The sequence below is a fragment of the Schistocerca nitens genome, chromosome 7, assembly GCF_023898315.1.
Source record: "Schistocerca nitens isolate TAMUIC-IGC-003100 chromosome 7, iqSchNite1.1, whole genome shotgun sequence".
Taxonomy (NCBI): domain Eukaryota; kingdom Metazoa; phylum Arthropoda; class Insecta; order Orthoptera; family Acrididae; genus Schistocerca; species Schistocerca nitens.
The window spans coordinates 407,863,422-407,879,516 of record NC_064620.1 but is presented as its reverse complement, the minus strand read 5'-3'; the positions used below and the strand labels follow the sequence as shown (position 1 = coordinate 407,879,516).

The 16,095-nt window shown below is 46.9% G+C and overlaps 1 protein-coding gene across 1 annotated transcript in view; it reads right to left on the bottom strand.

Annotated features, from left to right (window-relative positions):
* LOC126195661 (vesicular glutamate transporter 1) overlaps window positions 1-16,095 on the bottom strand; it is a 213,356-nt gene that overhangs the window by 118,905 nt on the left and 78,356 nt on the right. The gene's annotated exons all lie outside the window — the stretch shown is intronic.

The window sequence follows — 16,095 nt, the reverse complement described above, 5'->3', positions numbered from 1 at the left end:
TCGAAAGCATCTACATCTACATCTACATTTATACTCCGCAAGCCACCCAACGGTGTGTGGCGGAGGGCACTTTACGTGCCACTTTCATTACCTCCCTTTCCTGTTCCAGTCGCGTATGGTTCGCGGGAAGAACGACTGTATTGCAGTTTGTTGTTACGAAGTATTGCATAGTCTTCGTACGAAAACCTTTGACAAATATTGCTGTCGGCAGGCGCCTGTGTGCACACTAGGTTTTGTTGCTGTAAATGGCCCATTTTGTTTCCAACTAAAATTTTACTTTGGTGTTATTCCCTCGTTTATGTTTTATTGCTGCAGTATTTCACTACACCAGCGGATAAAAGTAAAATTCAGGATCAGTTATTACCAGTAAAAATTACAAAAAAATTTATGAAGACTAAAACAATGAAAAATCTTGCAGTTCGAAAGAATACCTGTGTTTTCCCAGATTTTTCCCGAATAAAATATTTCTCGCGTTTTTCCGTAATTTCCCGGTTGTGGCGTAACATGTGTTCCCTGTAAAATAAAGCGATTACTCGGTGTAGTGTACCAAAGGAGTGAAGAATGTCTGCAGTTCGCTTTCAGTTATTTTTTACGTGTCAACCCCTCCATAGCCTCATCCCATCTACCAAACAGAACTTTATCTGAAACAGGAAGTCCTATTTTTTTTATCACCTGCTCGTACACCGTAACGTGCATCTCTCTTCTTCAGGCCAGAGTCTTGTGCCAAAGGCAAAATAACTGGACTCCCCTAGGGCGCTGCAGTCACGGGATACTTCGAACCTCCGACTGGACAACATTTCAGTGATAATAGTCTGGTAAGCACAAATGTAATACGGCTTGTAAAGGCACAAGTCGGGCACTATATTAGGGGCAATCAAAAACGTTTCCGTCCGAGGGTGTTGCTGCAGCATATATGCGACGTAGCGCAACTCCTATGCGTGTATATAAGCACCTACACGTAGGCAAGTAACTAGTGTGACATACGTGTCTTTGCGACATGCGTGTGGTAAATGCGGGAACATGAACTATCGCAGCGTCGTTACAAATGCATCGGAACAGGACTAACTTGCTGTTATTCTTGTCTTCGCTGCCGAGGATCAAAAGAGTTAGAATTGAAGAATGTCCATGGGACAGCATGCCTGTCGAAAACCACCGCTGTTAAATGGAGCGCTACAATGGTTGCAGTTGCTTCATGATGACGCAAATCCCAACATCGCAAATGTCGTAGCGCAGAAGTTATTCCAACTCAAGTGGGTGACACTCGAGCAACCGACCTAAAGTCTCGATCTCTCAACATCCGATTTTACCCCTTTCGGTCTCTTAAAAAGGCCTTGAAAGATGGAAGTTTCGTGTCGGTCGAGGAAGTGCAGCGGGCAGTTACGGACTACTTCACGAACATCAGGAATGGCTTGGTTCAAATGGTTCAAATGGCTCTGAGCACTATGCGACTTAACTTCTGAGGTCATCAGTCACCTAGAACTTAGAACTACTTAAACCTAACTAACCTAAGGACATAACACACATCCATGCCCGAGGCAGGATTCGAACCTGCGACCGTAGCGGTCGCTCGGCTCCAGATTGTGGTGCCTAGAACCGCTCGGCCGCTCCGGCCGACGAACATCAAGAGACGACGTTTTACCAAACGGTGCGTCAGGGGAATGATTACCTCAGTGACATACCTCCTTCGAACAGAAGCTTTTTGATAACGCCTTATATATTTATAGGCTCATATACACAGTACCTGTCAGTCATAATTACATTGTCTACACGACCTAGTTTGCGTGATTAACGTGAAGATAAATGGGTCGGAGTTGTGCAACGTTTAATGGCACAAACAGTTCGAGAAAAGAACAAATATCATCTTTCATTTGTACGTGGATATTTTTAGATGTTTTGTACGTTAATACAGTTGCCTAATAAATCTGTCCAATACGTGATATTAATATAATGAACATGTATTTATTATCAAGTTTCCTGTTTCAAAACCACAGCTTTTATAAAAATGATAAATACGGTCAGGAGGCAAGGTTTTCTACCGACAGTAAACCATTTTCTATGTTCGGAACATTTCGACAGAATCTGTTTCCTTGTGAAATATGTACACTGCGGAAGGCTGAAAGATGGTGCATCTCCGTTCATCTTTTGTTTCTCGAACTACACTCCTGGAAATTGAAATAAGAACACCGTGAATTCATTGTCCCAGGAAGGGGAAACTTTATTGACACATTCCTGGGGTCAGATACATCACATGATCACACTGACAGAACCACAGGCACATAGACACAGGCAACAGAGCATGCACAATGTCGGCACTAGTACAGTGTATATCCACCTTTCGCAGCAATGCAGGCTGCTATTCTCCCATGGAGACGATCGTAGAGATGCTGGATGTAGTCCTGTGGAACGGCTTGCCATGCCATTTCCACCTGGCGCCTCAGTTGGACCAGCGTTCGTGCTGGACGTGCAGACCGCGTGAGACGACGCTTCATCCAGTCCCAAACATGCTCAATGGGGGACTGATCCGGAGATCTTGCTGGCCAGGGTAGTTGACTTACACCTTCTAGAGCACGTTGGGTGGCACGGGATACATGCGGACGTGCATTGTCCTGTTGGAACAGCAAGTTCCCTTGCCGGTCTAGGAATGGTAGAACGATGGGTTCGATGACGGTTTGGATGTACCGTGCACTATTCAGTGTCCCCTCGACGATCACCAGTGGTGTACGGCCAGTGTAGGAGATCGCTCCCCACACCATGATGCCGGGTGTTGGCCCTGTGTGCCTCGGTCGTATGCAGTCCTGATTGTGGCGCTCACCTGCACGGCGCCAAACACGCATACGACCATCATTGGCACCAAGGCAGAAGCGACTCTCATCGCTGAAGACGACACGTCTCCATTCGTCCCTCCATTCACGCCTGTCGCGACACCACTGGAGGCGGGCTGCACGATGTTGGGGCGTGAGCGGAAGACGGCCTAACGGTGTGCGGGACCGTAGCCCAGCTTCATGGAGACGGTTGCGAATGGTCCTCGCCGATACCCCAGGAGCAACAGTGTCCCTAATTTGCTGGGAAGTGGCGGTGCGGTCCCCTACGGCACTGCGTAGGATCCTACGGTCTTGGCGTGCATCCGTGCGCTGCTGCGGTCCGGTCCCAGGTCGACGGGCACGTGCACCTTCCGCCGACCACTGGCGACAACATCGATGTACTGTGGAGACCTCACGCCCCACGTGTTGAGCAATTCGGCGGTACGTCCACCCGGCCTCCCGCATGCCCACTATACGCCCTCGCTCAAAGTCCGTCAACTGCACATACGATTCACGTCCACGCTGTCGCGGCATGCGATGGAGCTCCGTATGCCACGGCAAACTGGCTGACACTGACGGCGGCGGTGCACAAATGCTGCGCAGCTAGCGCCATTCGACGGCCAACACCGCGGTTCCTGGTGTGTCCGCTGTGCCGTGCGTGTGATCATTGCTTGTACAGCCCTCTCGCAGTGTCCGGAGCAAGTATGGTGGGTCTGACACACCGGTGTCAATGTGTTCTTTTTTCCATTTCCAGGAGTGTATATACAGAGTGGCCCACTTAAACGTTTCAGCGGAATTGTCATTGGAACAGCAGTAGATCTTGAAAAACAACAAAAAAGCAGCTTGTGTTGAAACTAATAGTTGCTTACGTTTTAGAATCGCTCATAGTATTTACTTTCGTGAACCCCTGCCTTACATTTATGCCCGCGAAATTCGTTTTACAGTATTTATTGCTGTTTCAGAGATATCAGCACCGAAACGTTTAAGTCGGCTATCCTGTACAGTAGAAGGTAAATTAGTTTTTAAAACCATAGGACATATCATGTTTTAGAGGTATCATGTTTTATTTTAACTATAGAACTTTAAAGGCACTGAGATGCAAGTAATAGATTTCGCGCTTATGATTACCACCATTATTCAATTTGTTCGCTGCTCACCGTAGTCCAATTAAGGGATTGTGGGGCCTTGATAGAACCAGATACATATCGATCCCGTGTCTGATTTTCGACCATGAGCTGGCACACCGGCCAGCCTGAGTGTGTTTTCAGGTGGCTTTCCACTCTCGCTCTTGTTTATACAAATGTTGGACTGGACCCAAAATTTTGCCACAGAGAGTACGATACACAAGCAGTTAACCCTCGATAACACACGGAGCAAAGATCATACGACTCACAGATGGCACACAGGACTCACCTTTTCCCTCCCTTACGTTACCTTGACGATTGTGATACAAATTGAAGGTTGTAACGTAACGATTTACGTATTAGTGTAAGAAATTAAAGGGTTTCGATCTGAGACATACCACGAATTTCTGTGTTTTTAATAGGACATAAACTGCTTCATTATCCACTTCTTCAAAATAACTGAAGCAGCTGATAGTTAGCAGTAAGTATGCAATGGGTACTACACTGGTATAGGGCCTACACAGTATTATTATTTTGTTATTAGTGGCAGTGGTCAGGCAAAAAGCATTGACAGCCTGGCGTCTTCTAATACCTGCCAGTTCAGAAGTAAGAAGTCCAGCTATCAAGTGATTTACAAACAGTAGGCCTAAGTATAGTCCCCACATCTACATGTACATCTACATGGATACTCTGCAAATCACAATTAAGTGCCTAGCAGAGGGTTCATTGAACCACCTTAAGAATAATTCTCTCTTAATTTATTTGATTTTAAATGGGGGTGCAGTATGTGGGTGAGGGAAGAGTGGCTAGGGTTCAAATGGCTCTGAGCACTATGGGACTCAACATCTTAGGTCATAAGTCCCCTAGAACTTAGAACTACTTAAACCTAACTAACCTAAGGACATCACACACACCCATGCCCGAGGCAGGATTCGAACCTGCGACCGTAGCAGTCCCGCGGTTCCGGACTGCAGCGCCAGAACCGCTAGACCACCGCGGCCGGCAGTGGCTAGGGATGGAGTGGTGCATAGGAAGATGGTTTTGTAACAACTGTCTACCATCAAGGTGGATAGCTAGCTTTGTTCTCTGAGAAGGCGTTGTAGGAAGTGTGGTGTCACCGCTAGACACCACACTTGCTAGGTGGTAACTTAAATCGGCCGCGGTCCTGTAGTACATGTCGGACCCGCGTGTCGCCACTGTGTATTCGCAAACGTAGCGCCACCACAGGGCAGGTCACAAGACACGGACATGACCTCGCCCCAGTTGTACGGACGACATAGCTTGCGACTAGACCTATCAAGTATTCCTCTCATTTGCCGAGAGACAGATTAAATAGCCTTCAGCTAGTCCATCGCTACTACCTAGCAAGGCGCCATGTGTATCATTGCTAATTGCTTACTACTATGCAAGAGATGTATTTCAACAAGAAGAACATCATTAAAAGTTAAGTAGATGACAATCTCTCTTCTTTTCTTTATAGTTTTTCATCCAGTCTCCTGTTTCAGAATTTACGCCCGTCTGCGTTAGTTTCGCGTGCACCTAGCCACTCATTGTGTCGAGACCTTAGGGAATCGACACAACAATATTTTGGCGCCGAGGAGTGGTGCCGCGCCCACGTTGCAGTCTTTGTGTTATACTTGCTCTAATTTGCTTGTGTCATGGCTTCGCCGCATTCTCCAGATGTACTGTCCGAATTTTTTCGCTTGCAGAATCAGCAGACGCAGGCGTTATTGGAAGCCCTTGGACAGCTCGTCCAGGGTCAACGTGCGCTGCAAACCGATGCGGCGGCAGCCGCTTCTTCGCTACCGCAGCCACACAACGCTGTCGCACCGCCATTTAGGCCCTTTGACGCCACAACCGAAAGCTGGACTGAGTGGGCCGATCAGTTCCGGTTCCACCTCACAGCTTATGGAATTCAAGGTAAAGAGCGGCAGCCGTTTTTGCTTTCTTGTGTCGGTGTGTCTACCTACCGTGTGATAGTGAAATTGTTTCCCCGACGCGACGTAGCAACTCTGACCTACGAGGAAATTTTGTCGGCTTTAGATGCCTATTTCAAAGAAACAGTTAATGTTGTTGCAAAACGGTATACGTTTTTTCGTACAAAACGTACGGCCGGTCAGACTAATAGGGAGTGGGTAGCAACTTTGCAAGGACTTACTAGAGACTGCGCGTTTGCCTGTGAATGTGGCCTCCCATATTCAGATACTATGGTGCGTGATGCAATTGCACAGAACGTTTCTGATGTTCGCATAAGGGAACAGATTTTGAAACTCGTTAATCCCTCCCTGCAACAAGTGATAGACATATTGGACAGGCAAGACACACTTGACTTTGCTCAGGCATCATTTGAAACTTCGCCGGCAGTGTGTCACGTTAACCGGCCCGCCCGGCCCGCTGCACGGGACGCTAAGCAGCCCTCGCGCCCGACTTCGCAGCGGCCGCCTCGCTTGCAACCACGTGCGCCGCGTCAGCAAGAAAATGCAGTGAAATCTTGCCCGCGGTGTGCCACTAGACATTCGCGTGAAAATTGCCCGTCACGCCAAGCTATTTGCTTTTACTGTCACAAGAAAGGACATGTACAAAGTGTTTGCCAGAAAAAGTTAAGATCAGACAATCACACAAATTCCAGGCCTTTTGCTTCGCGCCGGAATCGAACCCAGGACAATCAGGCTCGTGGACCTTCGCCCATGGACATTCATGTAGTTCATGCCCACCCGTCCAGTGACACTTTAGCTAACAGTGACTGTGTTCGTCCCACCCAAAGTGTGCGTCGACGTCGCCGGAAATCCCGTAAAGTCGCAAGTGCTTCTGTACCTGTCTCCGTTCAAATTGCACGAGACAGTCGCTCTTGTCGTCAACAAGACAATAAACTTTTTGTGGACTTAGACTTTGTAGGAAAAGTGATCCCATTCCAGCTCGATACCGGAGCTGCAGTTTCATTGCTCAATCACGACACGTACAAACAACTGGGCGCCCCGCCATTGCGTGCCGCAAATGTTACGTTAACTAGTTACTCAGGACAGCATATACCTGTGTTAGGACAGTGCAGCCTTCTTGCCACATACAAGGGACAGACAAAACTTGTGTCATTTTATGTTCTTCGTTCCTCTAGTGCAGTGAACTTGTTTGGTTTAGATTTGTTTCAATTGTTTAATTTGTCTATAGTGAATCAGGTCCTATCAGTGAATCAGACGGTGCCTTCCGCCAGTGTTTCTAGTCTTTGTGAAGAATTTGCAGACATTTTTGCACCGGGCCTTGGTTGCGCTAAGAACTATGAAGCGCATTTGGAACTGAAAGACAACGCGCAACCGAAATTTTTCAGAGCGCGCAATGTTCCCCACGCATTGCGTGATGAGGTCGCACGAACATTAGCCGACTTAGAATCTCAAGGTGTCATTGAACGAGTGCAGGCTTCTCTCTGGGCCTCACCCTTAGTAATTTTGCCCAAACCTTCCGGAAAATTGAGACTTTGCGTGGACTTCAAGGCAACTGTGAATCCACAACTTGTGACTGCTACTTTTCCTTTGCCCCGCCCGGAAGATCTTTTTGACAAACTGTGCCCGGGAAAATATTTTTCAAAATTGGACCTAGCAGATGCGTACTTGCAGATACCTGTGGACGAAGAATCCCAGCGCGTCTTAGTGGTTAACACGCATCTTGGCTTGTATCGCTTCAAAAGACTGCCATTCGGGTGTGCATCCGCCCCTGCTTTGTTTCAGCAATATTTACAAACTGTTTGTGCGTCGGTCCCTACGGCTGCGAACTATCTGGACGATATTGTAATCTCAGGAAAGACAGAAGCAGAACATTTGCAAAATCTCCGAACATTATTTCAGGTATTGCGACAAAATGGTCTTCGCTTGAGGAAGGACAAATGTGTGTTCTTTGCTCGGGACTTACCGTACCTGGGCCATGTCCTTAACGCCCAAGGTATACATCCGAGTCCAGAGCACCTTCGTGCCATTCAGGACTTGCCGTCACCGCAGAACTTAAAACAGCTACAGAGTGTGCTGGGTAAGGTAAATTATTATCATCGGTTTGTGCGCAATGCTTCTTCTATTTCAGCTCCGCTTCATCGCTTACGCCGTAAAGGTGTTCCGTTCGTCTGGACAACGGAATGCGAACGCGCCTTTCGCCAGTTGAAATCGGCGTTACTTTCAAATACTTGCCTTACGCCCTTCGATCCCCGAAAACCCCTTTTGTTGATGGTAGATGCCTCGGATTTCGGGATCGGTGCTGTGCTTGCGCACAAGGATGGCTCGCATGATCGCCCTATTGCCTTTGCGTCCAAATTGCTCTCATCTGCGCAAAGAAATTATTCCCAAATAGAGAAGGAAGCTTTGGCTCTTGTGTTTGGTGTAACAAAGTTTCACGATTTCTTGTATGGTCGTCACTTTACAATCATCACGGACCACAAACCTTTGACATCACTTTTTCATCCAAACAAGCCTGTACCTCCACGTACAGCGCAGAAATTCATTCGCTGGTCTCTTTTTCTCTCGCAGTACCGCTACGATATCTTGTATCGGTCCACTGCTAAGCACGGAAACGCTGATGCGTTGTCCCGTTTGCCTGTTGCTGAGGATAAAGCATTCGATTCTTCCGAACTTGCTTGCATGTTCATTGATTCGGAAGCCGATGACGTGGTCGCATCGTTTCCGATTGCTTTTCGTCGTGTAGCTACTGCCACAGCTGCTGACCCTGTCCTTGCTTCCGTTTTGCGTTTTGTTGCTACGCAATGGCCCTTGTCAAAGTCACGGATCGAGGATCCTTTGGTTCGCAGATTTTTTGCTCACAAGGAGAGACTTTTTGTCCGACGTGGTGTTTTGTTGTTGCGTTCCGATAATGATCAATCCCGAGTCGTAGTCCCACGTTCGTTACAGTCCTCTGTCTTACGGCTTCTTCACCAAGGACATTGGGGTATAGTGCGAACGAAACAACTTGCTCGACAGCACTGTACTTGGTTCGGAATCGATGCTGCGATTGCGAATATGTGCTCCTCTTGCGTGGCGTGTGCCGAACAACAATCCGCACCGCCGCGGAAATTCTTTGCATGGCCGAAAGCCACTTCCCCTTGGCAACGCTTGCACATCGATTTTGCTGGTCCGTTCTGGAATGCTCGATGGTTGGTTGTGGTCGATGCTTTCAGTAATTTTCCTTTTGTTGTCCGGATGTCTTCCACGACGTCTTCTGCCACCATCCAAGCCTTGTCTGCTATCTTTTGCCTTGAAGGTCTTCCGCAGACTATTGTTTCCGACAATGGCCCACAATTCATGTCCGCAGAATTTCAGTCGTTCTGCAAGGCCAATGGTATTCAACATCTGACATCCGCGCCGTTTTCGCCTCAGTCAAACGGTGCCGCTGAACGATTGGTCCGGACTTTCAAGTCGCAGATGTTGAAGTTGAAAGAGTCGCATTCTCGGGAGGACGCTTTGTTGCTCTTTTTGTCTTCATATCGCTCTCAGCCCCGCGATGGTCGCTCGCCGGCTGAGTTGCTCCATGGTCGATCTCCTCGAACTCTGATGTCTTTGCTGCATCCGCCACATCAGGTTCCTGTGCAGCGGCAGACTCCTGCTTTTGCTCCTGGCGACGTTGTCTATTATCGCAACTATCGCGGTTCACAGCGTTGGCTCGCAGGGCGCATTCTTCGCTGCCTCGGCCGCGCGATGTATTTGGTTTTGGGGGCCTCTGGTGAGGTGCGTCGGCATCTCAATCAGCTGCGCCTCTGTCGTCGCCTGGGTTCTGCCGCTCCCCGTCTGCTTTCAGCGACGGAGCCGTCCGGTCAGCGCCTTGGGGACCCATCTACTGGCTCGCCTCATCCCCAGGTGTTACCGACGATGCCTTCCATTTTGCCTCATGGCGTCGCGCCGCCGCAGCCGCCGCCGGCGCCGCCAGCAGCGGACGCTTCGCTGCAGCCGCCTCGCGCCTCCCTGGGTCACGCGCCGCCGCTTGCTTCCCGTGACCAGCCGTCCTCCGCCATGGACCTCTTGCCCGCTCCGGACCCGATGTCGTCTTCGCCCGTCGGGTGCTCCGACCACATGGAGGTCGACCCTTCTATATCATTCCGTGCGCAAACACCTCATGTTGACGTGCACCCTGGACTAGGTTTGCAGGCGTTTCCTAGCTCCCCTCGGACCGAATGGCCGGGTGCGGGTGGCACAGCCTCGCCTGTTGTTAGGCTCCCCACCTCATCGCATACGTCAACATGGGGTCCTCCCCACGGCGGGCGGAAGCCTTATCTCACGACCGTTCGCCGATTTGCGGGGGAGGAATGTGGTGTCACCGCTAGACACCACACTTGCTAGGTGGTAACTTAAATCGGCCGCGGTCCTGTAGTACATGTCGGACCCGCGTGTCGCCACTGTGTATTCGCAAACGTAGCGCCACCACAGGGCAGGTCACAAGACACGGACATGACCTCGCCCCAGTTGTACGGACGACATAGCTTGCGACTAGACCTATCAAGTATTCCTCTCATTTGCCGAGAGACAGATTAAATAGCCTTCAGCTAGTCCATCGCTACTACCTAGCAAGGCGCCATGTGTATCATTGCTAATTGCTTACTACTATGCAAGAGATGTATTTCAACAAGAAGAACATCATTAAAAGTTAAGTAGATGACAATCTCTCTTCTTTTCTTTATAGTTTTTCATCCAGTCTCCTGTTTCAGAATTTACGCCCGTCTGCGTTAGTTTCGCGTGCACCTAGCCACTCATTGTGTCGAGACCTTAGGGAATCGACACAACAGGAAGTCTTTGCGGTGTTCTAAGAATAACCTCATCGTACAATAAAAGAAAAAGATTTATAGAAATAAGCGGTACCGATTGTCACAAAAACACAATGTCGTTTATCTATTGTCATTTTAAGGATAAAAGAGTTAAAAAAAACTCATTTTTCTTTAGGCGCTAATGTTTTGATCGTGTGGCGTTAGGTGTGGGATACTATCTAATATGTGATTGCACACAGGGGTGCTGATCTCTAAAAGGTTGGTAAGTAATGGAATAGACTAATTTGGGCTGTATCGAATGAGTACGTAAATTTTCACTTTAAAAATAATTTTGTTTGTAACCGCAAATAAACTGACGCGAGGCATCGCATGAAAGACGTGAAGAGCAGTATTTGTTTGGGCTGACACCTGATACACATTTCTAAACCGAAATTGGAAGTACCTGTCGGAGCCGCAGAGAAAATGCGCCTGGCGATTCTTAGGAGGGATACTGGCAGTATTCGTAATAGGTTATCTTTCAGACATGTTTAGGTGAAAAAATGAATGGATGAAGAACGCTGCAGCCAGCCGTGTGGATAACTGTAGATGGACAGTAAACCGTGTTCCGGATAGCGCTAGGACGGAGAATGTGCTGCGGTAAACGTGCGTGGCCGGTGCAACAGGACGCTCGCGGCGCTCCTTATTAGCGGGCTAACGGCTGCCTGCGGCCGTAACGCCTGCTCGCGTTGCCGGCATCGGCGCCGTTCCGCGCCTAACTAACCGGCAACACTCAGCTCCTCTCTGGAGTACACCAGGCTGCATCACCGCAGGTGCTGTGGGGGACGGGCACAGAGTGCCAACAGGTGTTAACGCTGCACAGCGTGCTCTTTAAAAGAAAATATCAGTTAGTTGTATTTGTACAAATGTGTATGACACGGGAGGAAAAGCCAGCAAGAAATACTAACGTTCCAAATGGTTTCAGGCTCTCAGACAAACTACACGTAGCCCCTTTTGTTGTGTGTGAGTACTACACTGGTTCGCATAGTCTCTCCATCTGAGACAGTGAAATGAAGAAAAAGTTACTCTGTCTTTCGTGGCTATACGAAGTCTGATTTGGATCTCATGTGTTTCACTTTATTTGAAACGTCTTCAGTGGTCACTATAACACTTGCTGGTTTAACAAGACGTAATGAGTTCTTATGTTTCAAATTATTTTTTATTACTATTTTTCGATCCCATATTATTTCTACGCCTTACAGTGACCACTGACCCTTAAACAAAGCGAAATACGTCTGTTCCAAATAAGACAATTTGAAGCTGCTAAAGACGGAATAGCTCTTACATTACTTGCTGAACAGTGTGCCAGAAATTTCTGCGTTGTCCTTGCCGGTCTTTCCGCACCTGGCTGCCTCTTTGGCTACATCGACTGTGGTCTTTAGTTTTCTCTCCAAATGTTAGCGACGGCCTAGATGTGTGCTACTTAGGTGCGTGCTGGGTTGTAGAGTCACGTGACCACTGCCGCGACAGCGTGTTTCCGGCGATGAAGGATTCACGTTTGAAAAAGTGGCCTGTATAGTCGGCCGCCAAAGAGTGTGTATGGAAAGTGGGGCGCCTGCGAATATACGCTGATCATCCGAAACATTATGACCACCCACCTAATAGCTGGTATGTCCGACTTTGGCACGGAAAACACCGGCGACGCATCGTGGCATGGAAGCAACGAGGCTTTGGTAGGGCTCTGAAGGGAGTTGGCACCACATCTGTTTACACAAGTTCCCTAATTTCCGTAAATTCCGGGGACGGAGCGATGGGCTCTGACGACACGTTCAATCATATCCCAGATGTGTTAGATCGGTTTCAATTCTGGCGCGTTGGGTTCTAGCGCATCAATTGGAACTCGCCACTGTGTTCTTCGAACCACTGCATCACACTCATGGCCTTGTGACATGGTGCATTACCTTATTGAAAATGCGACTGCCGTCGGGAAACATGACCGTCATGAAGGGGTGTACGTGGTCTGTAACCAGAGTACGATACTCCTTGTCCGTCGTCGTGTCTTGCACGAATGGACCCATGGATGTCCACGTGAATGTTTCCCAGAGCATAGTAGAGAGGCCGCCAGCTTGTCTCCATCCCGCAGTACAGGTGTCAAGAGCCTGTTCCCCTGGAAGACGACGCATTCGCGTCCTCCCGTGGGCATGATGAAGAACAGGCAATGCAACGCTCTGGATCTGGGCCAGCGTCCAGTTCCGGATGGTGGCGTGACCATTTCATTCGCAGATGTCGATGTGATGTGAACATTGGCACATGCATGGGTTATCGGCTGCGTAGAGGCATCGTTTGGAGCGTTCTGTGTACTGTCATTACACAGGACTGGATATCCTCAGCAAATAAAAAATCTGATGGACAGAATAGATACTAGCCATATCAGAAGACATACGGACAAAACAAGGGATTCGACAAGGGTGTAGCTAATCACCCACACTTTTTAATACATATACTGACTATACGATTGAAATATGAAAACAACAAATTATCATATAACATATCTTTTAATACGATGCTTTTCGTAGACGACCTTGCAATTGTTCAGGATAGCAAGACTTCGCTACAAAGATCCATCTATATACTCAACCAGATTTCTAAACAGAAGTGATGGCTTTCTTAGTGACGAAACCACTGAGAAATAAGTTCATAATGGGAAACAAACCCACTGAACAAGGTAATCACTTCAATTATCTTGGAAATATTACAAGCTGTCAGAGTGAACTTGACACTGACAACAAACTGCAGAATATCAAATGATATGCGGAACAATCAATAGAACACCGAGAAATGAAGTGACAAAAGACGCAAAAATCAAGTTTTATATGATGATGACCAACCTAATATTGATATTAGGAAGCGAAACCTGGACGACTAGTAGAAAGCAAGAAAGAATACTCGTAGCGGCAGAAATGAAATTTCTTGCAGGAGTTAAGGACTGTACGAGATTACACAGACTATGAAACTAAGACATAATAGCAGAGCTAAGAATGTAGGCTATAAATGACGAGTTCAAGTCCATTCTACAAATCAGTGTAGAACACATACAAAGAATGCCAGATTCTAGATTACCAAAGAAAGCTTTATATTTTAAACCTATAGGTACAAGATCCGTAGGAAGACCAAGAAAAAGGTGATTTGATACTTAAAAGGCGGAACAGGCCTGTGGCCTTCTATGATGAAAGAAGAAGAAAAAGTCTGTGGGAAGGTGCAGTCACGCCGTGTCAACATACGTCGCACAAAGAAGACTCGCTACCTCCGCATACGTTTATTTCCCGGCCACAGCTTAGAAAATCTGCCATCCTGGGAAAATCACTCTCCCCCATGAGGTCTCCCCACAACCCATTTACGAGGGTTAGGGAAAGACTAGGCTAGCACCTCCAGGGCGGAGAAAATCCCTTCCTTCAGATACGGACTGCTGCGTAGACCGCAGCCATAACAATGGCACACAGGCACGGCCATGAAATGATAATATTAGTATGTAACTCTTAAAAAACTTGTTATGGACTCCAATTAGAAAGCAAGATATTTCTTCTGGTGTAGAATCAAGAGATTGTTCGAGCGTTTTGAGTATGTCAACCAGAAGTTGGGGAACATGATATGTGAGTGGTCTCTACACACTGTTTATCGCAGGTGGAAATTTATCTCAAAGTCACGAAATGCTACGAATTATTTAGTTGATTCAGATACGATTATAAGCTGACAACGCAAATAATAGGAACGTATCAGAACGGCACCTTAACTGCAATCATGTTATACTGTGCGAGGACTTCGGTGCACAGACTTATGCTCATAACACCATCATGGGTACTTAACAGCGAGCAACGTGGACAACTTCTCTTGACGGCAGATTTCGACACTATGTCATTTGAGGCGTTGCAAGTTATATGTCCAATCGATCTAGAGATATTAGAAAATCGGCGATGTGTTGACTGAAGACAGAACAATTTCATGAAAAGTACTAGGAACACGAGCCACAGGCAGAAAATTCCCAATTAGATCCTCCAGCAATGGAAGAAAGGATGGGATGATGCCCGAACAGCGAGGCCCAGCTGTTGTTTTCCGCCAAATGTAAAAAAGAGACTGGGAATAAAGCACTTGAATCATTCAAAAGCTGACACACACTTCTTGGCTGGTTATGGATCGTATGCCGCCTACTGGCATCGAATTTGTGCAAGACAGTCCTCCGAGTGTGCTTTTGTTGAAGACGGCACGCCAGAACATCGTGTCTAGGGATGTGCGCTGTACGCCGAAGTTGCTGACAATGATCACCATCAACGGTTTCGGCAGGGAAGACACGATGTCAAGGAAATACTGAGTTGAGAGAAAGAATGGCAGATATAAAAATCTTGAATGCTTGGTACTATGCAGCTTTCAGATATTTCTTAAAGGCCATTTTCTATACACCATGAACTACTGCTGAAATGTTTATTTAGTGAAACCGGTTTTCGGATTTATAACCCATCATCAGTAGCATCTGATACAGCGGAACAAAAACACTGTATTCACATTGACTTCAACAAAATGACAACTGTATGTTTAGTAGCAGTAAGATAACTCCATTACATCATGTACCTCTACAGCAGTGACATGCGTGTCAGTTAATATGATAAGAACCGAAATATGTCATGTAGTGTAGTATGCGGATTGTCATATATGTTACTGTTGTGAAATTTTAGGCAGTGACAATTTTTGATAACTTTCACATAACTGTCATATGGTGTAAACATTGAACTGAGAGGTCAAAGAGTTATTTCTAAAATCATATTTATTTATATCGGTGAGACGCGTTCAAATATGTAAATTAATATGTTAGACAATTGGTACATGAAGGTAAAATATACAAAAGGTGTAAAAGTGCAAAACGATCCAACATTTTAAGACAGATTAGATACCTGTATATAATTTTGGTTTGGAGTCTGTGTCGTGCGTGTAAAGTTGTCCAATTTCGAGTGACATGGTGGATCATTTAGCGCATTTATTACTTTTGTGATCTCAACCTTTATAGACTATTTGTCTAAAACTGTAATTTACGTATTTGAAAGCGTGTCACTGATATACATATCTTCTTGTTGTCGTTGTTGTTGTGGTCTTCAGTCCAGAGACTGGTTCGATGCAGCTCTCCATGCTACTCTATCGTGTGCAAGCTTCTTCATCTCCCAGTCCTACTGCATTCTACATCCTTCTGTATCTGTGTAGTGTATTTATCTCTTGGTCTCCCTCTATTATTTTTACCCTATGCGCTGCCCTCCAATACTAAATTGGTGATCCCTTGATGCCTCAGAACATGTGCTACCAACCGATCCCTTCTTCTAGACAAGTTATGCCACAAATTTCTCTTCTCCCCATTTCTATTCAATGCCTCCTCATTAGATACGTGATCCACCCATCTAATCTTAAGCTTTCTTCTGTAGCACCA